This window comes from Cygnus atratus, chromosome 4 (assembly GCF_013377495.2).
Source record: "Cygnus atratus isolate AKBS03 ecotype Queensland, Australia chromosome 4, CAtr_DNAZoo_HiC_assembly, whole genome shotgun sequence".
NCBI classification, from domain to species: Eukaryota; Metazoa; Chordata; class Aves; order Anseriformes; family Anatidae; genus Cygnus; species Cygnus atratus.
In genome coordinates, this window is record NC_066365.1 from 58,518,581 (window position 1) to 58,545,488 (window position 26,908).

The 26,908-nt window shown below is 41.6% G+C and overlaps 1 protein-coding gene across 1 annotated transcript in view; it reads right to left on the bottom strand.

Annotated features, from left to right (window-relative positions):
* SLC34A2 (solute carrier family 34 member 2) overlaps positions 1-26,908 on the bottom strand; it is a 54,177-nt gene that overhangs the window by 15,282 nt on the left and 11,987 nt on the right. The window contains exons 5-6 of the mRNA XM_050710322.1: positions 26,282-26,492; positions 5,043-5,098 (exon numbers count right to left, since the gene is read on the bottom strand). The gene's annotated coding sequence lies outside the window, so the exon portion shown is untranslated. The remainder of the gene's footprint in view (positions 1-5,042; positions 5,099-26,281; positions 26,493-26,908) is intronic.

A 26,908-nucleotide genomic window follows, 5' to 3' on the forward strand; every position in this document is an offset into this window, starting at 1 on the left:
TCAAAAGAAGACCCAAGCTTCAGAAGGTCCAGAATGACTCTTGCTGAAGGACCAGGCGAGAGCATTATTAAATGACAGAGGCCATTTGCGGGTCTGTATTTGGAACTCCTGCCGCTGACACTAGAAGTGAAGCGGAGCTAGTAGCAGCAGCTGCAGGCTCTCCCATCTCACACAGACTGTCTGCATGAACTTTTTCCTTCCTGACCCCTTTTGAGGTCAGGCATTTAGCATGTATTTTAATATTATCCAATAATAATTCAAAAAAAAAAAATAAGAAATTACATGGCCAATTCCCGCTGGAATAACTAAAAGTACATGTGGAAGACCAAGCCCAGGCCCAAGTAGAAGAGGCAGATGCTTCTTGAACCAAAACCTGGAAGACCCAAGCTACTTACTTCACCAGTATTAGGAACCAGGGGGAGAGATAAAAGAGGGGCAAGGTGACTGTGGGGGCTCTAACAATACAATGATTATAATTCTTCCCTCCCAGGCTTGTAAGGTGGTTGGTTACCTCAGCCTACGTGACCCAAAACTCAGTGGAAGGGACGGGAGAGGTGAACGCTACCCAGAAAAGCCTTACCTCGGGGTCTGTCTCTTCCACCCTCTCCACCACACGTGTCAGACCATGCCACAGGCAAGGCTGTGGCCTGCCTGGTGGCCACCACATCTCACACCCACACAGCTCAAACAAGGATGAACAAATTTGCCTGCAATGCTCCTCATAAACAAGGCACCTGCACCCAGCCTCCGAGGGTCAGTGTCGGAGCGGGTAAACAAGGCTCAACCACGTTTAGCAGCCACTCTCAGGGAGTATAATTAATCGTTTGTTTAATGATAATCATTTATGTAGCTGAAGTTTTGTCCCTGCCCATGTCAACAGCCACACATCCTACTCCTGAGTTCAGCTTTGGCTGGGAAGGAAATGGCACAGAGATAATCCCTGATAATCATTGTTTTCTGGTACTTCCCAGATTAGGGATTTCTCCCCTTCCTGATTAGCAGGAAAAGTCATTCTACAATCTCTTTGGCAAAAAATATACTTTCACACAGTTATTATCAGTGGCATGAGATCCAGTGCAGGTCCTAAGACACACAAAGATCTCAGAAGAGATAGATGAAAATCACTCTTGCTTGTTTCAACAAGGCTTTCCATCTGCTTGAAGCAAATTCTCATATTTTCATCCATGCCAGAACAACCTCCAAGCCCCACCCATGCCAGAACACCTCAGTCTTGTTAAACAAGTTTCATTTATACATGTTCAGCATTTAAAGAGCTCTGAAAAAAAAATCTGCTCAGCACAAATGCTCCTTAAGTGAAACAGAAGTCGTGAAAATGCATTGGAAATTCAGGTGCAAAGTTGCATTGATGACATATTCCTGCCATGGAGAAGCACAGGATATACTGAACAGCACCAGCCCGAGAGATGCCATCAGTACTTTTACAGCTCTTCTGCTCAGCTCAGTATGGAAATGAAGGATTCAGCCTGCATGGTCACAGTATGGAAACTGAACTGCTGCATTCACTACAGAAACTGGAGCTTGAAAACTTCAACAGAAAACCAGCCTCTAGTTCTGCTAAATAAACTCTCCCTGTTCAAGAATTCAGCAAGGCATCTTAATAAGCATCACTCATGTTCCCGAGGTGCTCGGGATCCCACAGGTACGTCATTATTGTTTTTGCTTTATGTGATTAAATACCCTAGAATGAGAATTGAGCACCTCTGTGGCGGAAGTTTTTTTATAAGTATGTTTATAAAATTATTCATATGAGTCCTAGCCAACCTCTCATTTGGCAAGGTAGACCTGAATACCAAACATCCTAACAGTATTTGCCTTGTGCAGTTGGGTTTGCAGTGGTATTCCTTGAACAGCCAATTCTGTCCGATCGCTATCAGGGACGGGTGAAATCAGAACCACGTAGGTCCTTGAAGTGCTACCAAAACTGTCAGCTTTCTCCAGATCCCAGATCTTGTTAGACGAAGCATCTGAGAAGATAATTTACAGCCACCCGATACTCCAGTTGTCGGCATCCTGTCCACAGCTACTTACTGTTAATTAATCGCTGCACTACGAGGATAGAGCTTTCCCTTCAGAGAGCTCTTTCTTGCCCTGAATACAGACATTAAATACCTTGAGAGAAACGTGCAGAAGAAAACCCAGATGCTGCGGAGGAGCAGGGTGACAGAGCTGCCCGCATCCCTCCCCAGCCCCTCGGGTTAGCTGCGCCCTTGGAGAGGCTGACGTCAGTCATGGCGTGAAAGACCAGCAGCATTTTACGCAAGATATACACGACTACGAAAGCACTAATAGTGGTTTCCTCCTGAGCACTGACGACAGCTGCAAGGGAACATGTCAGGGAGCAGAGAGAGGACGGGCCAGCGGCTGCACAGCCTGCCAGAAGGAGCCACGTTCCCTTGGACCCGCCAGTCCAGGTCGAAGCAGCCACAACTGCTGGACGAGGTGCCCAAAGCGAGGGGTGCTGCCGGTCCCTCTGCCAGCCCCGGTGCCTCTGCAACACATTCTGCTGCTGTGTTAGCTGGTGGGAAGCCTGGCCTGGTGCCTGCATCCTGAGCATCCTGCTCAGGGCTGTGCTGAAACGGGAGCCCGCTCCCCCCCGAAGGTGGCAGGTCACGGTACGCTATGCATATTGCAGAGGCCTGAAAACTAACGCCCGTGCAAGCTGTAATCCAGCCTGCTCCAGCGAGCCCTGTGGCAAACCCTCTCGCGCCGCGGCACAGCCAGTATAGTCTTTCCTTCGGAAAATGCTAACTGCCTGTGACGTCCTTTCTGACTCCAGGCGAAACGGAAACCTTCCACGCCTCAGGGGGAGACCAACGTGAATGAATGGAACTCAAGTGCTGGCATAAGATACGAGGGGTATGAAGTTGAAGCCATATTTCCTCTCTCACTGCTGCATCTCAGAGTTGAAGTCCCTGGGGAAGGACACGAGCGACACTAGGTGTCACACAGCCACCCCGTATTACCTTCCCCAGTGACTCACCCAGCTGTAACAACGCTTCCGCTGCTGTAGAGCTGGCTGTCAGTGCTTTTCGGTCTTAAATCAACAGCAGTAGTAAATCTGTTTATTTTGCTGGTCTTACCCTGGAGAATATAAAGTTCCATTTGCACGTGCCTGGACGGTATTGTTTGTAGCCCTCCAGCCGTGACCATTCACCGAGAGGGCAGCTTGTGCCTGCAGTAAGAACTACAAGCTGTAAGCCTTAAATACATCTAACCTCGATGGGAACAGACCCAGCGAAACCACGGTGAAGTAAAATTTCTGGGCAAAAAGGTTTCCCCAGGTTGCTTAAGCAGCTCCAAGTCAAGTTTGGGTTTCTGCCAGGCTTTTCCCTCTCCCCTCTCTCCTCTCCCAGCTTTTCCACAAATGCATGCCACTTTCTTGTCATGAACCATCATGCTACATCTTGTTCTGAAAGGAGATTTACCAGCTGATCCGAGATCCAGCTGTATGAATTAGTAAAGGTGAATATTTGCCACACGTGCTTCATAGCAGTAAATGCATAGCTACATTGCAATCCTTCTTATGCATAGTTGGAAGAAATACAAAACTTTTCCTCAAAATTTCAGACACAGAGGCAAATTATGTCAGGACAGGAAGGGAAAGACTCTTAGCCAGCACAAATTAATTTAGTTGCTTTGCATCAGTGGACAGTTTTGCCCAAGAGCCTGGTTCGCTGCAGCCACAAAACCCCAACAAAAGAGGCAACAAGTTAAATAAATGCCAGCAAGGGTCCAGCCTTGCTCGGAGCAAGTCTTGCCTTTGCTCTGGCACTTCCTTGAGGCTTTTTCTCTGAATAAGTTAGCAGGCTCAGCTAGGATGTAAGTTTTCAACTAATGTAGCAGCAAATTAAAAAATAGGTGTGTGAAAGCTAGAAAAACAACATCGTACTCACTGTTTATTCCTATGAATTCCTGAGACTTATTTATCACAATTGTGAATCTAACACATGGCAAAGCTGAAAAGTAGATAAAACTAACAAGGAAAACTAATGTCTAAGCTAGTGCAGAGAGAAAACAAATCCCAAACATTATCTGCTGCATTCACAACCAAGCAAAGCACCAGACACAGCCACTTAAGAGCCAGAACCAAGAAACCTCAATGAACTGCTTGAAATGCATGGTAGGTATTTAAAAAGAACAATTCCTTTTTTTTTTTCTTTTCTTTTTCTTTTTTTTTTTAAGAATAAAACAGCAAAACATGTTTCCAGCAACAAGGAAATACAACAAGTTACCCCATCCCGAACACAAAACACACAGTAAAGAATGGAGAGGAGAAAGAATAATGACATTAGAAAGACTTACTGATCTAATGGAAGAGCTGCTAATAAAAGTTACTGGGAAACCAGCTGATTTCTGCCTACTGTCACATTAGTTGAGCTAACTACATTAGACTAATGTATTCCTTCTACCTCGGTGTATCAAACTGAATTAGCATAAGAAAATGTTTCCATCGAGAACAGCCCGGCACTGCCTTTTGCAGCACACAGACCTTACGTGCTATCTATGCTAACACATGACTGACAGTATTTCCTTCCAATGTTTCATTAATCGTATCCCGGACATTTTCCAGTATCCAGTACCACTGTGACTTAAAATCTCACTGCTTTTCAATCCAAATAAGAGTTAAAACAGTAACACCTTATGTTATAGGCAGTTATTTTATTTCTGGTTTTGTTCTTTTGACAGCTGTTAATAGTGTTTTGTTTTTTTTACCTTTACCATATTCCATTAAAAAGAAACTAGTTACTTTCAAACAAAAACTAGCAGAGTTCATTTTTGGAACTATGATTTTTTAATCCTTTCCTCAAAACATAAATTCATCTGAAAGCACACAAGCTGAAAATGCTAACAACTGGCTGACATTTCACATGCCACTCCAGTTCCCTGCACTAGCTCTCTGCTGCCTTTTCTTGAGCTGCGAAAGCAGAGCTTTTGATTTATGAGCTAATTAAGTTTTAAAAAAAGAAGAACAAGAAGGAAAAAAAAAAAAAACACCCTTGGTCTTAGTTGTTTTTACTTACCACTTCTTTCTTCCCAGGCAACAGAGAGAACGGATCAACTGGGCAGCCACTGCAACCTGCAATATATATAGACAGGTGTTGAGCAAAGTTTGCTTTCATCACTACGCACTAACATTCCTATTTTACAGTCCGGAGGCACTGCCTACCTGCAACTTAATGATCACAATCAACCTTTTTTTAGCAAGAGTGGGCAGCACCCAAGAGTGATAAAACCACAGGCTATTTCACACTTATCACATTCTAAAAAATGTCCCATCAGCATTTAAGTAGGAGTTGCTAATGTGTTCATGTGAGTGCTACGGGACGGTTTATTCCAGCCTGAGAAATTGCAGCCTGCCTGATCGTTCAGCAATCTTTTTTTCCAATAATAATTTTCAAACAATATTTTGCGATCTCGAAAGCCTGTCAAGAGGGTGCAAAGAAGAAGTAGTACTGTTATTTGTCTGTTCGGGTGCCTATTAATCTGCCTAAGGACAGCAGCAAGGGAGAATCAGATAAAACGCGGTGTAAGTACGAAACACGTAAGAACTTCTTTGAGAAGAGAGGATGGAGTTTCCTTCTTATCAGTGCTCCGTGTTTACAATTAAGGAGAACTCATTAGCATTTTGGCTGTGGTTCTCCTTCTAAATGAGATTTAAAGATGTAAGGACACCTTTGATAATTGCATTCAGAATGCTATCAAGGAAGAAGACTATGATAAAGAGGCACGTTATCCAATAAATACAGTAAGCTATTATAGATTAGGCACAGAAGTCACTGGCATTGCTACCTGTTTTACTAGTGATTTTAATGGGGAGCTTGAAGGGCTGCATTTGGCAGCTTTTGAATTTTTACTGTCTCAACGGGCGACCAAGAAAATAAGCTGTAAAGCAGCAATTTGATCAGCAGATCTGCTTCATCTGCGTGTATGCAGCCATATCTCCCTGCAACTCAGTGACTTAGTAACTCGGCGAGAAAAATAAAACTCTTGCTTCTTGCACCTTTCAACCCGGTAGAGACATGCAGCCTTTGGTGCTGGGAGCCAGAACTAAGTCTTTGCCTGTATCAGTGTCAGAGATGTTTAATAAGTGCTGGTTGTGGAGCCTCCACAGCCCCGTCTGCAGAACCACCGAGCTCCTGCCATGGACCTGCTGGTGTAAAGCCAACCACCCCCATGGCCCTGACTAGTGGTGATGATGGAGACAAGGAGACCTGAAGAGAGCCTGAAGAGGAAAGAAGTGATAGGAAACAGCCCCAAGGTCCATTCGCACAGGCTCAGTTTCCTTAATGGAAGTGTACTTTAACATCACCTTTAAAAATAGCCGGTTATAAACGATGCCCTGCATGTCGGAAGTCAGACGAAGCTTTTAACTGGGAAAACCTTGTGTTTCTGTGAGCTGTGGTTTATTAAGTCCTGAGTCACTGTTTGTGAAACCCAGCTCTGACGGTGAGAAGTGACGAAGTGCCGAGCTGGGGCTCGGCTGGCACATGGTGACGTCTCCGACAGCATTTTTATTCCGACGCTGTTCAGTCTATTTGCTAAGCACAGTCCTATGCACTGACCACACTCATGCTTTAGTCAGGGATCAGACCCATTGTGTTCCCCCAAAAATACTTTTGGAAAGAAGAACACGGCCACTTAGGGAGAGGCAGGCAATCTAGAGGCTGTCTTTGGCAGTCCGGGGCAGATTTTCCGTAGTCAGTGTGGAACAGCCTCCATAAGCAGCCGCAAGGGATGAAGGCAGGTCTTAGTTATCCCAGAAGCCTTTCCCTTGTTCAGGATCAGAGGAGAAGAGGCTGAAACTCTTCCCAAGACACCAGGCAGTGACAGCTATAGCCCAGAGCACTAACTTAGCATGCTTCAGGAACAGATTCAAGAGAAGATGCTACTGAGGAAGACTAACCCAATGCTCCTTTTTCCCCCTTTGAAGGTTTATTTTGAAGCAACTGACCTAACATCAGAAAATATTCCTGAACAGAGAACATTTAATAAAACAAAACAGCAAGCGAATTTCAGGTGTTAGGATTTCCTGTCACAAAGGTGTTGGATTACTCCGCAGTTACCTGGGATCAGTCTATATGTCAGCCTAAAACCCACCTGAGACAGTTCTGGGTTGCACAGAAAATGTCTCAAACACAGAATGAGAAAAAAATTCCTGGCATGTGCAAATCTCGTGAGAGCTGAACTCTGTCCAGGCACTGTTATATGTTGCAAGAAGCTATAACACAGGAGAGAAACACGTCTGCATAACAGGCTTCTGTGCTACAAGGTCCCTCGCGGCCTTCTCACACAAACGAGAGGCTTGCTTGGAAGGTGTCAACCCCGTTCAGATTTAAGAACCAGGCCCTAGTACAGTAAACCAAGTGTACCTAAGTCACAACTAAAATCTACGTAAGTGAAGGTAGGTAGCGGAAATGGCCCTCTGTCCTGCAAAGGTGTCAGAGCAGCCGGGGTGTGTTTCCACTAACCGTAACATGCACAAAATTGAGTTGGCTCTTTCAGTAGACAGACCTCCAAAGGGTAGCAGGCATGAGGGAGACCTCTCAGCTATGATCAGCAGAGAAAGTATTTCTCTTACAGTTGAATTTGATTTTCAGTGTTCCAAAGAATGCACTGCTAAACATTTACTGGATATTCAGGATGCTGGGAAACTAGAAAACAACTCTGTGGCTCTTTGCTGGAGAGAAGTGGTATTGTCTGTGGCATTTGGAAACAACGTTGTCCATTTCAACCTGTTTAGGAGTCTGGAACAAAGGTGGCTATCTGCACTTGGGAGCTGCAGTAGTTTAAATTAGCCTTTCCTCTTGCAGATATGTAAAACCATAAAGCACTGACCAATAAAGAGAGATCGGTGCTGATTTCAATGTGAAGTACAGCCACAACAGCTCTTTGGGTAAGGACTTGCCCCTACTCAGCTGAAGAGCACCTTCTTGCCTTGCACAGCTACTTGCAAGAGTTTAAGCTCTGGCTTTCTCTATTGTCTGAAAAGTATTCAACATGTAAATGTTTTAACAATGCAGTTTGTTAATGAAAAAGCCCAGTCAGATATTCATTGTGATTATTAAATTCCACATTGACATACAGCTGGGTATTTTCTAGCAATCAATATTTGTAACAGGCTCTGTCCTTGGCATTATATAGGATGTCTTGATTTAGGAAAAGAATGCAAACTTTTTTTTTTTTTTAGTTGATTACCTCATTCGTATTCCATTAGGAAGTGTAAATTTGTCTTTAAAAATTCAATGCCTACCAGGAAATTGTCTGGTGGGCATAGCTGCAATGAACATTTGTTTTTGCCCAAAGTTTCTACTGTAGTCAGAAATAGTAAAGAACTTACAAGGCTGCTTTGACAGCAGTAAGAAACCACCTGATTGAATGTATAAAGAATCTGAATCCTATCACAAGGTTCTTCATTACAATACTGTCTCTCACATTAATGATATGCAAAAGAACTAATGGAGTTATTGTAGTTAACATACTTCGGGAGCTGAGTAATGAGTAAAGTCATAAAGAGGCAGCAGTCAACAGAGTCAGTGCCAGGAATGGGAGGGAGAAATAAAATGCAAAGTGAAGGAGTCAGAAAGAGAAAAATTACAGAAAAGGCTTTCATAGATAAAAAAGGAAAAGAAGTATTTCAATACAGGACAGTTTTTATGAAGGACTCATATGGCCAACAATTTTAGACAAAGTGATGAGTCTGAAAGGAAAGAGGGACCTGGTTTTGTAATAACTGAGCAGACCCTTCACTATAGAACCAGTTCATTCTCATTACAACATGCTTCAAATATTTTAGTCGGTACAAATGCATCCTTGGGAGACAAGCTAGTGGGGTTTGTTGTTCACATCCTCCATGATAGCTGTTTTTCCATCAAGGACAGAAATGACAATTGTTTTTATTCTTGTTGGAGACCCTAAATACGTCCTACCCTCTCCAGAGAAACACAACAGACAAAATGGTACAGACACAAATAGGGCTTGTGCAAAACAGCACCAGCACAAGCCTGAATTTGATTTCAGTCAGAATGCTAAAAATATTAATTGTATCAACCACTTTGAAAACTAAAACCCGGATACATTTAAAAAAATATCATAGCAGTTCTGAACTTTTATCATTTGTCTTGAACACTTAATTAAAATTTGAGAAATGTGCATTAAAAAAATAGAAAAACTCCAGAACAAAGAACTGCTGAGTTCTTTAGGGTAAGAAAATTTTAATCACAAAAGAAACCCAATATTACTCCCCTCTTGCTAACCTTTCCTTACCCTTTTTATAGTCTCACCCCCACCCCACGTCCCCCTCTCTTTCCCCCTCCTGTTCAATCTCCCAGCCAATCTTGTATTCCACATCCTCCTGTTGCCTCCCATTTTGGACACATATTAATATATGCAAATAGCACCTTCCCAACAAACAAGTAATGGGGAGGAGGAAGAAGAGAAGAAGTGAAGGGAAATGTGAGAGCTCTTAAATAAATAATAATATTTACACTCTTATGTAAACCTTAATTTACAGATGTCAAAGTGCTTCAGGAAAGTAGGTATTGTTAGCTCCTTTATTATTCAAAGACAGTTCAAAGACTCTTTTCTTTTCTTTTTTTTTTTTTAAATCCATTGTTTTCTTCCTACACAATTTGTTAACCCTTGGCTGACACTGGACGTGGTGTTGCCGGCAGCAGGATGAGCCAGTATAATTACCAGGCAGCCAGCCGAGTGTGTTTACACTGCCGAGGAGACTCATCTCGCATTCCCAGCCTGTCCACTTCTGCTGCCCATGGGCTGGCCAGCCCGCTGGCCTCCACGTGCCACTCACAGGACAGCTTGCCGCTTACCATAGCCATGCTTATTTATCTTCTACCTAAATGACTTCTGCCTAAAAGGTTGATTTCACAGTGACTTAGCATGAGGATTTTGTTAAAAAAAGTAATCTCCCACAAAGATGCTACTCTTTCAAAAGGCAATTAGGTACTAATTTTGTATTGGAATTGCACATTTCAAGTATTAAACACCTCAAATTCCAGTTTAGAAATTGAATTTTTTTTTATCAGTGACAATGCTTTGTTACTTATTGTTGCAGAATCCTTGGCAGTATTTCCTTTCAAAATTTTTGTCCCTGAGATGGCTTTTAGACAACTCAGCTCTGGTTGAGTTACTAAAGCTGACATGTTGCCATAAGGCAAGAGAATAAATCTGTTTTCTTTAAACTTACTTTCCATACAACTAACTATCCAACATGCTAATTTTGTATGTATCTTTAAATGAAATCTGTAAAATTAACAGTAAAATTAAGCTCTCTGGTATCTAATAAATACTCTATCTGAGTAACATTCTGTAAAATATAGTTCCTGAACATGAATAGTTTGTACTTATCAGCTAATATTTCTGTCATAATAATCACTAATGGACCTCAGGTCAAGTTTTTCAAAGAAGTCAGTGCAAGGATGGATTTCTCAGGAGTTAGCGCTACAGTAATTTTCTTATTGCATTTGACAAACTAGTTTTGCTGCATAGTTGTAGGATCTTGTAATTAGAAGACTTTTCTGTGCCACACATCAGAAAAATGTTTTCCTTCTCTCATAGCAACTTCTCCCAATTGCACCTATTCCCCATAAACTATTTTAATACAATCCTGCTATCACCTATAAAAACTACAGGTAGTTTTGGAGGATTTTAGTCTAGTAAAGATGATACTCTGCATGACACAGGAACTGAACCTGTCTCCTTGTAGTTGAAATTGGATGTTGGTCCTCAGCCTTCACAACAAACTACATACAGAGAAATGTAATGGCAGTCCTTCCCTTCCCTTCCCTTCCCATTTCTATTCCCACAGACTTTCCATAGACTTCAGGTGCCCATCTTTAAGATGTACACAATGAGTGACCTCACCGGAATAAGATGACCATCTCTATCTGTTAATGGTATAGCTTCTTGTAAACCTTTGCAAATAAAGATCTACCACAAACACAGTACTTATTGCAGTTCTTATTGACTTAGAGGAACTTACATACATTTGCCTATATGCATGTAAGACATATTATATTCTAGTTAATCCTTTCACACAAAATATTTTTGGCTTTTTGAAGGGGTATTATAGGAGTAATGAGAGCAATGTTTGCTTTTCCAAAGGAAGACTTCCATTAACGTAGGGACACACAAAGGAGAACTTCAAGGTATTGAATAAATCTCTGAACTTTGGGCTCAGTGCTGGCAGAGAGAGACTTTGAGCAGTGAGGCAGGGAAAAGTAACCAAGGAAGTTAAAAATGAAATCAAAACAAAATATTCCCTGACCTGTTGTTAAGCTGAATTCATGAAACAGGAATTTGAGCATTTCTGGTAAATACACAGCGATACGTCAAGGATATCTGACTCCATCATTAACATTTTTTCCTAATGCAAACTTTGGCTTGTCACTCAAGCCAAAAGAAGTAGTACAAAAACAGAGGCAACCTTCTTGCTGCAAAGGGCGGATGTTGTTAACTATTAAATTGAACAATTCCTCTGCATAGGTAAACACAATTTTAAATCTCTAAAACAGACCAATTGATAAACCTCTGGGTACATAGTTTGGTTGCTCTCTAAAGTCTCTTCAAAAGCCAAACTTAAGCCCCAGTCTTGTGCTTATTGATGAGCATAAATTTCCTGGCATAATATGATGTAAATGAGCTGATGATTTGAGTCTTGCTAAGTATCTCTGTCACTCTGTATGAGCATAACCTTAATAATCCATTACTCAGCTAACGCCTCTCCTTTAAAATCATTGCAGTATCAATAAAGTGACAATAACACAAAAATGAGACTTCCATAACTTGAAAAATAAGTGTTTGTTTGTTTGAGAAACAAGCATAAATTACTGCTGTGAGAAGACAAGAATTGTTTCTTAATTGTTCTGGAAGGACCTTTTTTTTTTTTAACCTGAAGGTAACAAATGTCATTTTGCATATATTAAGATTTAAACAGGCTTCTCTGTTTCAGATGATGTGTAACCCAACACTTACAGAGTTGTAAAACTGTAACTTTATGCTAATTTCCATAAATTATGTAAAGCCTATTTACAAATATGTTATGTGCTGTCCTTGATCCCCATGCTATGATCTGATTGGCCTGCTATTTATTTATCAGTTTGATCTCCAAATGCCTCATAAACTGTTAATGGTTACAGGAAATATGATTTATGTCTTCTCTCCTTCTAACCTTGAAGTTAGTCTCAACACATGCCACATATGACATTAGTGTTTCATTTCATCATTGTACAAGTTTAAAAACATCCGTAGCGCTTCTTTATTTGAAAAACGTTATTGAATAAAAGAGGATGAAATACAGGCATTATAATATTCAGAGATATTTCAAAACAGACATTTTTGAGTAACTATTGGATGACGTCTCCAGATACTGAAGCTCTTACCGGATGTAATCGGTATGTTTGCAGTTATTCCTTTCACTGGAGCACAGTGTCAGGACTCATGACCGGGATTCTTCCAGCCTAGCTGCACTAAGGGCAGTGGGGCACCGCGACCAAAGCCTGTCTGAGGTGCTCGGGGACCAGCAGTGCCGCTGGTGTGGTAGGAAGGAGCTGTGTCTGAGCTCGCTGTGCCAGGAGGCAGCCCCAGAGGTGCTGCAGAGAACGGGAAAGTCCCTGGTCCTGCAAAGGTGTTTGGTGCACACCCCAACAGCTATGCAGAGGACCGGGAAAAATTCAGCTGCACTTTCTAGATGAAGGCTGAAGGGAATGTGGTATCTTGTGAAACACATGGGTATTTCTCTTAAAGGAATAAATAGGAAGTACACACATTCAGAGGAATGCAGGAAAATGGGAACAGAGCGAACTGTTGAGGTTTCCAGTGGAGTTTACGATGTGATTGCATGCACCAAATGTACAAGACTAGACCCAGTCCCCTTCTCTCTGCTTTTACTCACAGAAGTAGTTCATGTAAGTGTTGTTACTAGCTGCAGCTGCTCTTTCATGTCTATGATGCATCTCATGCACTTACCTGCAAAAACGAAGCACTCCTGCACAGTAGGAAATGATGCAGATTAACAGCGACGACAGCAAAGGATAGCATGGGGCAGAAGATATAGCTCATGCAAACCACTTATTTGTAACCAAGCATGTTATTACATCTGTTCTATTGATTTCCTGATGTTTACTCAGTAGAGGCACTGTTTCTTGTTGCATTAATCCCACCCCTTTCTAATAGGTGTAGTATTCACTACATAGACAGATTCAGCTAGCATTTGGCACTCTGAGGATTAAAACAGCCCATAAATGGTATTTAATGCAAAGCCAGCATGATCTGTTGAGGAGGCATACAGAACAGTTTCCAGCATCTCTGATGTATTCTGTAAAGAAAATACATACGGCTAAATGTGTCTGATACTAATATAATAATATCTGATGTCTGTAGAGTGCACTTCACATTAAAGGGAATTAATCTGCTACAGCATGCTGAAGATGTAAGATTAAGAGAGATACAACTGGCTGAGAGAAACTCCCGATGAAGGACAAGTTAATGCTACCTGTGGCAGATGTCACACCATACGTGACATACCAACACTTCCCCACTTCCCTATTTTGCAATCTTAAACTTTCTAGATTTTGGATGGTCCTGAGTTTAAAATTGTTTTTTGAAGGGGAGTCCAGGGAAACATCCATCTTAAACAACCATTTCTGAGAACTGCCTGTGCTTGAAAGCGCTTTCTTGAAAGAAGTGGCTTAGTGCCAGCTCTGTCCACGCTGGTAAGCACAGGAACATTCAGGTGGCCAATGTGAGAAAGCTGAAAAAAATTCTACTGAGCTGTTCAAAATGTGCCACCTCTCGGCCAGGTGACAGCATCACGTAGCATCGACCCATGGAGCAGCTCCCTCTGACTTTGGGGTAGGTCAAGGCTGCCCACTGCACCCCAGCTTGCACTACTGCCATTGGAAACAATGTTTGGGGCTTAACCAAGATCTAAGAAAATGGTGGAAATCTTCCTGCCATAGCCACGGGCCTTGCTTTGATGCTCTGCTGTCAGCTGGACCATGCACACCACCGTCAGTGCATCCCCTCACCAAACACCTTCCTCCTCCTGCTCCCAACCCTGTGACACCCCATCCCAGCTCTGTCTGACCACAGCAACCTACAGCGCTCTGCTTCTGGAGGAAGAGCTGACACCATCACAGCCAGGAGCAGACAGACCTCGACTGACGCCCTAAAATCACCAACACAAGCCCCAGCACAGGGCTTGGGACCAGTGCGTCCCGTCCCCTCCGCAGATACTGCCTCCTGCAGCGGGACGCACGGCAAGCACCCGCAATGGGACCACCCTCTGAGAACCACCAGGGGATTCACACCTCGGCAATGAGGAAGAGCTGGCAGGGCTGGGGAACGGCACAATAGCGCCATTAAGCCCCATAAATGCGCATCTGACAGTTTGACAGTTATTCGCAAGGTCGTGCCTGCACCGAGGGAGGGAAGGAGGACGATGGCCCGTGTGTTCCCAGGAAGGTTGCAGCTGTTACTGTGTAAGCTGCTCCTCACCCACGGCCAGCAGCAGGTCCAGCTGTGCTGCGATTTGTCGCCACACACACAGAGCTGTTGGTCAGCAGCTCTAGCAGTCAGGGAGAGACGTGCAGAGCTCATCCTCCACCAAAGTGTTTACAGCTTGCCAGAAGGAAAGACAGTTCTCAGATCTGGAGATGCAGAGATGCAGACGTGCTGCTGCTTTGTCTGTTCCATAGCTCCCGGTGATATAGCAAAGCCACTCACAGATAAGAAAATGCATAGTTTTTTTGTGGGCTTTGCATCACAGGGATTGCCAGAAATGTTTGCGAGATACAGCTCCACTTTTTCTTTATTTTTTTTTCTCTTGTTTTAGGACAGTCTGGATGCTAAGGCCCTTTCTGCCACAGCATTAACTCTGTCAGATGGGAACAAGCTTCAGTAAAGGAATGTTAGCCTTGGCTAGGTATTCATAGTTAAATTTTAATTTAACCTGTGGCGTTAGAGCTACAGAGGAGTTGCTAGCGGTTGGAAGATGCTTCTGCCAGTGCTACGGGAGGACAGCACATAGCAATTATTGTCTCGATAAGCTACTCCACCTAGACTTCTCCAGCTAATGCAAATAGTTTACTGCTGATATTCTTGCTATCCACCCTTTCTGCACTTTATATCTTCATGTTTAGACTGATTCATAGTACTATAGTCCTCTTTTTTTTTTTTTGGTATGACACACTGAACCCTGTCAATACTGACTGACATATGTCAATCAGATAGCTCCTCATCTGTGTCCCACTTTTCCTCCAGATTGAAAGATTTTTCTTTCCTTTTTGAGAATATACTCAACATTTCACAAGAAGCCAGATAAGGAATTCATCAGGCCTAGAAGATAAATGTTTTCTGTTTTGTTTTGTTTCCAAAAAGTTGTGGTTCAGCACAACTACCTCCATTTGACTTCCTTTTCTATCACCTACTATATGTTAATAATTCTTACCCTATAAATTGTTCTGAAACCTTGTACCATGAGATATCTGTATTGGTTTGATCACGGTTTTGTTCCTTCTTACAAGGAAAACATACTAGTTTTGCTATTCCCAGTCATGTTATAGCCCTCTTGGACCAAGTTATTTGACCCAGTTCCCCATGCCCATTTTTCAGACTGTTCACAACCAGGCTTCCCAGTGCATTTCAGCTCTTGCTTCCATTTTGGATATGGTCGACATATTCCCATGTCTCCAACCCCAGTAGCTACCCTGCATTTTACTCTCTGAAGAATACTTTCCTGTTTTCCTCCTCAGATATGCAGCTAACCTTGCGAACAACAGGAGACACAGATACCCACATAGCCAAATTTCTTTTAGTGACAAAGAAAGTAAGAAACCATCTGAGCAATATTCAACAAACACACTTACCTACGGAATAATCCTCCCTGTGCTTAGGTGCGTAAGTAAAGACTAGATTAACTGCTGTTTAAAGATAAAACACACACCTGTCATTCCTACAGACAGGAAAGGGTTGTACAGAGGATTCCTTCTGCTTTACACTTGTGAGAGAAGCTTTTTGAGGTCTAGGCTTTTGAGCATAATTTCATTTTTTAAAATTCCTTTCTTGTATTCTCTTTCATTAGGTAGATCTTGGAAGTAAGAATTGCCTTGCAGAGCATTGCATCACCTCAGCTGCTGTTAAACCAAATAACAACACATAAGACCACACCGTGTCTAGGATTGCATGTGGAATATGTGAACTTGCTGGAAACTCTTATTTTCCAAATATAGTTGCACACAAAGCGCTGTGCCAAAAATGCGTGAGAAACAAAATGGGGGACGCTTTCGGTCATTACAGTAAATAATACTTTCCTGCCTGACAGCAGAGAAATTTTATTTAGTGTGTCATGCAGTGCAGCTGGCGCAGCCTTCATCTGGTGCCAAGTCACATAGCTCGTGCCTCTGAGAAGTACCTGCTCAGTTCGATACTGCTGCCCACAGCCAAAGGCACAGGCAAACAGGGCCAGCTCGGGATAGGAGCTAAACTTGAAGTGGTAGGTCCAGGACAGAGAAAGCCTCTGAGGAGCGGAGAACCGCTCCACAGCCTTTGAGTACAAAAACAGAAACCATAAAAACTCACAGGAAATTTCTCCCTCCTTTCCTGGGAACTTGGTCATGCTTGCTGGTGCAATTTGAGCCTTGCCCAATACAGAAACCACTGCACAGGAGAACCAGCAGGACGGATCTCAGGGACCCTGGAGAAGGAGGTGGCCACTCTACCAACCTCCACCTTTAAGCCCTTTCAATTAATTTTGTTTCTCTTACAGTTGATTCAAAACACTTTCTACAATTTATTTATATTTTGTAGAAGGCCAGCACAGTAAACACTGACGTGTGTTCAATAATATTTTGCATAAGAATAATCAGGAATTTGGAAGTGAAATCGGAAAAGACGATGCTCTCCATGAAGCTCAGTGGAATAACGTAATACTCCAGTGTCTCACTGGCCATCTATTCAGTCTTCTGTGCATTTCAAGAGAAATTGGAGTGGATCACCCAACCTGCCTTTCTGAAGCATTGCCTAAAACCCGAAGGAGATGGAAAAGGAGGTTAGAGGTGGAGGCGTTCAAGACATTTCAACTCTTAGGGAATGCTGATTTGTCAAAACTCTTTGTGATTCATGCATTTTTTAATGATAAAACTTCTGAAGGAAAGATTTCTTGGACTGGAAATTGGACTGCTGTTCAAACAGGAGGAAAGGTTTGTGGGATGTGAGCCCAGAGGTTTCGTTCATGAGTAACTCCCAGTAAGGCTTGACTGTACATCCTCTTCTAACCACAGCTATTCCATGCAAATGTCTGGGGGCAGTGTCATTTGAATAGCAATTGCTGGGGACAAGAGCTACTTGAGCTCATTTTCATGTAAAAAGATCAAGAGTAGATAACCTGAGCAACTTAGTCAGCAGAGCTAGCTTTGGAGCAGAGATGGCCACCTGGCAGGGGCTTGAAGACACGCCTCATTTAGCCCACATAGTTATCCTTCATACAAAGAGAAACAATCAAAAATGTCAATAGCAATCAGCATATCAAGTTTTCCATGTTTATCACCAAATGAAACGTAAGATTAGAAATGTGTGTCTTTCTCCTAATGGTCACAAAAGAGAGAAAACATTTGCCTTTGTATAGTTGCCCATATCAGATGCGTATCATTCTCAGATGTAAAAAAGAATTAAGGGCCCGTGCATGAAAGTAATTTGTATCCTAATAACACCAAGCCACAGTGAAGCTCAGGAAATCAAAGAAATCTTTTACAAGCAAACAAAACACAAAGGTCATCAAATACAAAAGTTCGAAAGTTCAAAAAAGGGAAGGAGGAAGAAATAAAAGATAATGGGTATAGACAATAAATGAAGCACCACATGAGGAATGTAGTTAAATAAAAAGCTCTGCCAGAATCTTAACATAACATGCTTTATAAGGAAAGTACAAAACAGTTTCCAACTTTGATAATTTCCTTAAACATGTCTCTTCTACTAACTCGTAGGAGCAATTTGAGGACAACACATACATATTCCAGGTACCTTAGCAAACTCTGAAATAATTCCACCTTTCTTTGATCATTAATTCATGTTAAAAGTCCTTCTTCTCAACACTACCGCTTTTACATTCATTTGATGCAGATGTTGAAATCTGATTAAATCTAACAGTGACTGTTTACAAGAATACCGAGGAATTGCCAAGAAGAGGTAAAAAGCACTTATGGACATGATGAATATCATCAAAGAACTCAAAGAAAGATCTGTGTGTTTAATGACGTTATTGCAAGCTGGCATTTCTGGTGATACAGACAGACAAGAAAGTACACGATCTCGATGGTGCTGAGGTTAACTGTCTCCATTTGGAAAAATACAGCTTCTGTGTAAATCCCCTATTCCCACTGAAGAAGAAGAAAAAGATCCTTCAGTATCCTGTATTCAACCAAATACTTTGCAATGAAACAAAGTAAAATCAATTCCTGTAAATAAGATATATGTAGAGCTGAAGAGAGAAAGAGGGCAAGTTTTCAGCAGATTCTTTCAATACTCCTACTAGCTTCATAGAATCATAGAATGGTTTGGGTTGGAAGGGACCTTAAAGATCACCAGTTCCAACCCCCTGCCATGGGCAGGGACACCTCCCACCAGACCAGGTTGCTCAAAGCCCAATCCAGCTTGGCCTTGAGCACCTCCAGGGATGGGGCATCCACAGCTTCTCTGGGCAGCCTGTGCCAGTGCCTCACTACCCTCTGAGTGAAGAATTTATTCCGAGTATCTAATCCAAATCTACCCTTTTTTAAATTTAAAATCACTACTCCTTGCCCTATTACTATTCTTCCTGACAAAGAGTCTCTCTCCTGCTTTCCAGTAGGCCCCTTTTAGGTACTGGAAGGTCACTCTCTGGGGAGACCTTTTATGTGGAAGCACACGTTGACCATCCACTTTAAAACTAGGATTTTAATTGTAAGATATAGCTACTGACCTGTAATTAATTTCCACCACTTCAGTTTGCCTTCCATATTTCTAGATGACCTAGTGACAGAGGTGATAAGTTGTGTTGTCATATTTCTCTTCAGCTGGTTCCTTGTTCTCATCCTTTCCCTTATTCTCCCAAGTGTAAAGACCCTCTGGCCACCAGAGCAACAGCAAGATTCATTTCTGGAAAAATGTGGACACCTCCAAAAGCCATTTCATTCCCCTACATAAAACACTTTATCTAAAATAGATTCATCTGCCTTCTGTTAACTGTAGACACCCTGGAAACCTAGTCTCTTGACTCTCACTGAGTATAAACTCAATGAAATTAAAACTACCATAATAGTCACCATCTTGTTGAATGGAAAAATAAAAGGCTGAAAAAGGAATGGGGAGATTTTTAACATTATGTATAACTTTCTATGAGAAAAGAGTCACCAGATTTTGTTCTACTGCCACATCTGCCAATGCCTTGCAAAATTCTAACAAATACCCGACATTTCTATTTCACTTACCTCCACACAATGACTCTTGCTTTTAACATACAGATAAGGAAGCTATAAAAACCCTGAGCATTACACAAAAGTGCTAGAAGCGGCACTTCAGAGGAATTCATAACCACCATTCTCTCATAACTGGTAATTGAGAGAGGTACTGAAATAGTGAGATTTATCCTCACAGGGTTACTCTTGGGAGCTTCCAGTCAATCACAATCAATGGAGAGAGACCTGCTCTTTCAGAATGTGTTCAGTGGTACTTACCGCAGTACCACTGCAGAAAAGCTTTTTTTCTCTGCTAATGAAAAATGCAGTCCACAAACATTTGGTCAATTGAATTTTTTCTCTAAACTCATTTTCTGAACTAATTCAGTATACTGTGATCCCAGCTGACTGATGGGTTACATCAGAGAAATAACCTTGGCATTTTGATTTCCCAGAAGGCAGTGATAAGTAACTTTCCTGTCCCTTGGACTAGGCTGGATGACTTCAGATATCAGTTGTGAGGTTCTTCCCTAGGATAGGTCTTCCTGAGAGAAGAGGAGGAACCAGAACCAAACCCATGCTCAGAGCAGCGGGGTAAGGCCAGAAGACAGGAGAAGCAAAGCCCTATGAATATTAAGGGACTGTCCTTCAAGAAGGAGAAAAGAAGTGGGAAAAAACCACCATGTTTCCAGTTATGATGTAGGCTGGACCAGAGTCTGAGCCTGCTGTCTATCAGTGATCTCTACAGAGACCTGAGATATACATGTGTATATGGAGTCAGTATTGGGTTTGTTGACCTACTGCCAAACCAGCTCCAGATCTGAAATGGTGTATCTGCCTGATCCAAGTAGAGCTGCAGAGGACATTTTAACTAGTGCAGAGATAGTGCCCACCTAAAGCAGCAATCATCTTTGGAGGCCCTTGCGCTACAGCCATGTTACTGCACTGTACCACGGTCACCTCGCTTTGAGAGTTCAGCTATGACGATGCACAATGCTTTGCAAACATCAGCAGTTGTCACAGGCATGAAGAAAGATTGGGTGTTGACTTTTGAATTACACAGTTCAGAAAAGAAATGCCATGGGATACTTAAACATAGTAAATACTTGGGAACTCTGATTTATGTCTAACTCACAAGAGGGAAACAAATAACAGTGCCCCAAACCTAATGGCATGCAAAGCACGACAAAGGAGACGTTCCCCGTTGCTCAACTGTTGATTGTACATACTAGAGAAACCTCAGCTTTGCCTCTGGTGACAAACAGCTTGTAAGGTATGAGGAGATTACAAGCCAATGCTCTGTAGTTGCAAACCAACAACAACAACAACAAAAAGGCTGAATTAGATGTTCCCTATTGACAAAAGAATGCCATGCTGAAAAACAAGTGTAAATCCATAAAAAATAAAACATGGTGCAGAAGTATTATAGAAGTTGTTCTTTCCCTCTGAAGTAACTGTGGATTTCTTTCATGCGCAGCTAAAATCCAAAACCAAGCCAAACCTAAGCAACATTGCATGACTTTAAACAAATAAGAGGAAGACTGGGTTTAAAGTAAAGACACCCTAAAATACTTGAGTCTTGTGTAACTCCATCATTTTCATCTTTCCTCAGCAGTGGGACTTCTAAGATTAAATACTAAATTTTTAAAAATGTGTATACCAGACTCATGACACAGAAACCTCCTATTCGATATAAGGAATAGTCCAGTTTCACCCCTTCTATCAGTTCAAGTCTGTAGCTTGGATTTTCTATAGTGTATTTCTGGAATTTATAAAAGATGCCAAGAGAGGCTGCATCAGCATTGTGCTCTCAGGGGATATGCCTACAGCTCTGGATCTGTGTGCAAGCTGCAAACTTCTTTTGTACTTCACTACTGCTAGAATTCAGCATGCACTCTAAAACAATTTCAGTTGTTCTAGAAGTAACATTAAGACTTTAAATAGATGCTTTTACCAACTTCGCACACAGTGCTGATTAAGAAATAGTGATGTATGCAGACCCGGATATGACAACTTGTTGCTGTACCTGTAAGCCTATAAAGCTGTATAGTGATGCAATGCAACACACAATCCTAAATACGTATCTTTATTTATGTCTATTTATTCACATTAAAAAAATCTGATTATTCATTTCTATTTAGATTTGTGTAACATTCAAAACTACACTGACATTGTACTACACCCAATTGCCAAAATCAGAAACCAGCCCTCCTATGTCAGTGAAAAGAGTTGTATGGAAGGGGCGTTGCCTCTGGATGAGCAAGCGTTGGCCAATGTTTGTGAATCAAACACAAAGATAAGACTCTTCTACATCCACAAAAGTGGAAAGGGAGTAAGCAGGTGTTATATATTTGTGGCATTCTCTGTTAATACTAATTGATGCCAGATCCTTTTTTTTCTCCATCCATATTAATTCTATTAAAATTTCATCCTGCTTATATTTTTCAGGATTCCTGACTTCCACAGAATCAGTCTTATATCTAAAGCAAGCAGGACTGTAAGAAAAATTGCTTCTTGAGATTACAGTGAAAGTGCCAAGGAGCACATCGTGTTGAAGAGCAGTGCATCTCAAGCTCCTTACTTGCCCCCACAAAATGCTGAAACAGAGCGGGGGTACACCTGAGGGAACATAATTCAAAAGGGGTAAGTGGCACAGCCACATCAGTGCTAAGCAGTGTCCGAACTACAAGTTCTTACGTGACAGGGTGCAGCATTTCTCTAATGCAACCACTTTGATTTTGGATCCAAGCGTGCAGTTCTGTGTAAAGACACTGCTTTTGAACAGACAAGCTTGGCATTGGCATTACTTCAAGTCCTTCTTGCACATTCTTCCTGTGGCTGGTGCTGACCTGTCCTCTCTGAATGAGCCCAAATTCCACTGTTATCTAATGAGTCTACTTTCTACATTCCCAAGGACTTCATTTTATTGTGACCACAACTGTCAAGTTACAGGTACACATGAGGGATCACAACATCCCACATTTCAGGGTACCTCTTCAGCATCCCTTCGTCCCATAGCTGTTTGTATGGTGGGTCAACAGCAATCTTCATTTCTCTGAGCATAATAAAATTTTGTAATAGAATTGTATAACAACAATAATGTACATATTTCTTAGTAAAAATAGTTCAATGTCAAAACAAAAAGCTAGCTTTATAAGTAGAGGCTTGCAAGGGATTGCAAGCTGTGAGGTGCAGCTCCCCACACCACAGCCTGTACTGCAGACTACAGAGGCAGCAGCACTCCAGTCACACTTTGCAGCTCTGCAGTTTCCAGAAGAACACATAGGACGCTCATAGATAGATATTTTTTCCTGATAAGAGGCTTAATCTTTGGGAAATTGGTGATGCTAACTACTAAAGCCTAAGCTCCATAGTGCTGGTTCTACAACCCTCTCGCTCACCACTCCAGTCATCCTGCAGGAAATCATCTGGTCTCACAGGATCATGTATTTTGCACCAACCAGAGATGTGAAGAAATGTTCTGCAAATATTTTCATCTTTGTTAGTTCAAAGTACTGCATTTGCTTACACTGCAGCATAAAGCCCCTGTAGAACCATCCCTCTCCTCTTCTACGGCCCTGTAGCCCTGCTATGCACTTGTTAAGCTTTTCACCATATGTAGATAATACATTTTTCATCACTTATAACACTTATGTTCTGAGGGTTTTACTAGGAGCTACTTATTTTGCTCTTACTTGTATTTTATCCTCTGCAATGAAAGCCTAGGAGTCAACAAAGCAGGTTGAGCTGAAATACTGATGCAAATAAATAATTAGAAATGTGATGTTAATGGTTAATGAAGTGCCCCATTTCACAGAATGGGAGAATAACATGAAAGAGGTCTACCAGAATGCCTTTTTTTTTTCTTCAAACAGTTTTTCTTTTACATTTTGCAGTATTAGAATGCCTAAATGCCTCTCCAGCTGGTGTGGCAATGAACCACAGACGAAGGTAGAAAAAGAAGCTGAGAAGTCTAGATTTTTCTAGTTTCTAAAAATGTCAAATTTTGCAGGCGAAGCCTCTCTTGAACATTTAACATTGCTTCATTCCCATGAAGCATCAGGGAAGACAGCTTTATGATCCAATAAAAAAGAAGTCAAGTGGTTTGTTTGAAAAGCTCTTTAGCCTTTCAGATAGGTTCACAGCTAAGCTGACTCTATCTGTCAAAGTTTCATTTGATCAAAAATAAAAAAATCCAAATCCAAAAGCTAAACACTGACCAAACCTGAAGACTCGCGTCCTCAGAGTTCCCAGATTTTCTCTTCGTTTTCTTTACCTTTGTAGTCATGATTCTTTGTTACTATCTTTAGCACCAGCTTCTCTAAGCATTAACAAAACAAGCAGAGTCACATTCCTGGAACTAAAGGAAAGTCAGCTAGACAATAGGGCACCCCAACCTAGCTGGAAGAAGACTATGCACCATGAAAAAAGTAAATTCAAGTAAATAAATAATACCCCCTGTGAAGCTTGCAAGTACCATGCTTTGACCAGACATGTGCAGGCACAAGCTGGAATATAATAGGACCCAGCTATCTTGATTCCAGGGCCACCGATCAAAAGGTGTGTTTCCCAACCAGCAACGCAGGCTCACCACCCACTGACTTCTCAGGAAAGAGCTGAACCTTCCCCATTTGCAACCAGCACGAAAACAATATCCAAAGAGGTGGCTCTGGATGGAACAGCCTTTGCACGAGACTTCTTCCGGAACAATAACAAATGAAAGGCCAAGTTTTAAGGCTGCATAACACTCAGAACTGCAGGTATCCACAAGGCTGACCCATTTATCACTGTGAGCTCAGAGTCTTTAAAGAAAGCCTTGTTTTGGAGACACTGCCTCTGAAACCTGAGTGAATACAAACAGGTCAGTACTGGTTGGTACAGCACACATTGCAGGTGAGAGGGGCAGGCAAAAAGCTGGATTTTTGTGTCCACGCTCACAGTAGGTAGCACCTTTCTCACTTTAGCAGTCCCATTTAAATGGGCCAGCCCATAGAAAAGTTTTCTCAATATAAATATTGGATTCTAACCAACCTACTTTCCATTTACACATCTGGGATTGCTTCAGAAAGGCAAGAGGAAAGGTTCTCCTAATAACTCAGAGCCAGAACATGCAAAGCACTTTTAGGCAATTTGTCCCTGGCTAAAGAAAGAAACAATGGCACTGGCATAAGTTTGCTAATAGGCTGGAAACTCCTATCCACTCTGCTTTCCCCTGCAAGCCAGAGATTGCAGCTGCCATATCTTGTTCCTTAATTGTGATGCTTCATTTTCATTGTTTCAGTACCTGAGAACATGTACCATATCCTTGCAGGACATTCGAGAAAAAGAAGAGCTCTATAAAAGCAACAACTCAGGAAAGCTTCCCACACACTGCGAGGGGAGTGTTATTATTTATTATCTCCTCTGAGTTATGCACGTGCAGTGTCAGAGTTTACCAACTGACTGTACATCAAACCCACAACTTTAGTGGGTTGAAGCCTACAGAAAATCTGGCTTACAGAAAATACTTAGCCTTGGTTTGAAGAGAACTGATGAAGGCAAAGTCAGTACCCCCCTAAATTAACTGTTTCCAATATAAACAATACTCACAGTTTAAAAAAAAAATTTGTGGACTGTATTCCAAGTCTCTCTCTGTCCACCCTTAATATCTGAAATATTTTTCTTAAGGTAATGAAATTAAATACTTGGTACTATTCAGATCCTAGCTTGATCACACTGCCAATCTGCCAAACTGAGTAATTTGCACAGAAATTTTAAAAACATATATTTTTAAGTACAGAGGAAGTACTTTTTCCAAGTTTTTTTTTTATATAACTTTAGAACTGAATGCTATAGGCAAATCCAAGCACAAGTCCATTCTTCATTTTCTGAATTCAACCTAGCATGTTTATAGTTAAAAGAAAAAATTAAAAGGATTTAAAATTGCTAATAAATATTCACAGATAAGAAATATAAGTTAGACCGTAATATGGAAAAAAAAAAACATTGCAAAAAAAATAATTTCTACCTCTATTTGGTGTATTCTATGGTTTCTCCTGTGTTATACTCACTTTGTACACTCCTACTGCCAGACATTTTCCACGTAAAGTAAAATTGTAATTAATATCGGTCGTGCATTTCCATTAAAGACTATGACAGCAATGGACGAAAACTGGCATGTGTACTAACACACTTTTTCCATAGCTGGTAAAATTTTAATTCATCCCCACCATGTACCTACATTGAAACTGCCTCATTTGGGACCGACTGACACCAGCTATGCTGCCAATTGGTCAGTGGACTCATTTCCAAACGAACAAGCAGCCAAATCACACAAACTTTATTCACATTCATTCCTGTACAGCATCCCTCAACTATAACATCACCAGAGATGCTCTGAAAACCTACAAGATTCTTTGCCCAGAAAAGCAGTGCCTTCCAGAGACAGCAGGTCAATAGCACAGCCATGGAGACAGGGCAGTCTCTCTGCCCAGTAAGACTGTGGGACTCCACAGATAACAATCAGGCATCTTTTCATTACCTTTGTTCTTTATATAAACGTTCTTTATATACTTATGGAAATAAGAACACAGTTAAACTTAGCAACAGCCAGTTTTGGAAGTTTTGGAAGCGTTTTGGAAGGCTGCCTGCTCTAGATGCATGACAAGTTTCTCAGACCTGCTGCTGTGACATCCGTACTTACTAAACAAAAGGATACTGGGCCGCGCCCTTTTTCGCACCAGGTGACATTCAGATATAACGCAATCTGTAATTTCATTAAACCTGTCTTGCCAAAGTTTGCAATGATCTCAGCCTTAGTGCTGCATCCTCACCTTCCTTCCTTCGACACAGGAGCTCACACTCTTCCGCTTAGTGTTGCCTTCTTTTTCCTTCACTATCAGCCTTCTGCTTTTCTTTTACTTCTCTCACAGTTCTCAAAGGAGTTTTGCCTTTCCAAGTCCTCTTCCAGTCTCTTCCACTTTCTATTAGCGCCCTGTAGGTCTTTGACCTTGGTTTCTTTCTCTCCACCTTCAAAAATTCCTCCTAGAATCCCAAGTGCAAACACAAGTTACAGCTACTGTTTCCGTGCCACTCAAGTGTTAAAGGTAGAGAATGTCTTATGACTTATTAAAAAAATTAGATTCATTAGCAAAATAAAAATAGCAATTTGTGTTAGAAAGCTTCTCAAATGTTTGGAGTGACTGGTTTTATATACAACTTCCCTAAGATTTTACATACAGAATAAAAAAAATTAATAAAAATAAAAATCCAGGGCTACTACAGAGTGGAATTCATTCACGTTCATTCTTACAAGATGCACTTCAATTTGGGGCAAAACCTGACTTGTTAGCATATTACTTGAGAAAGTGCACATTATACAACAGAGACTCGTACTCGTAAACAGGAAGCAGCACAATTTTGTGAGTGCAGGCTTATGTGGCTAAATTTTGTCTTCTTAC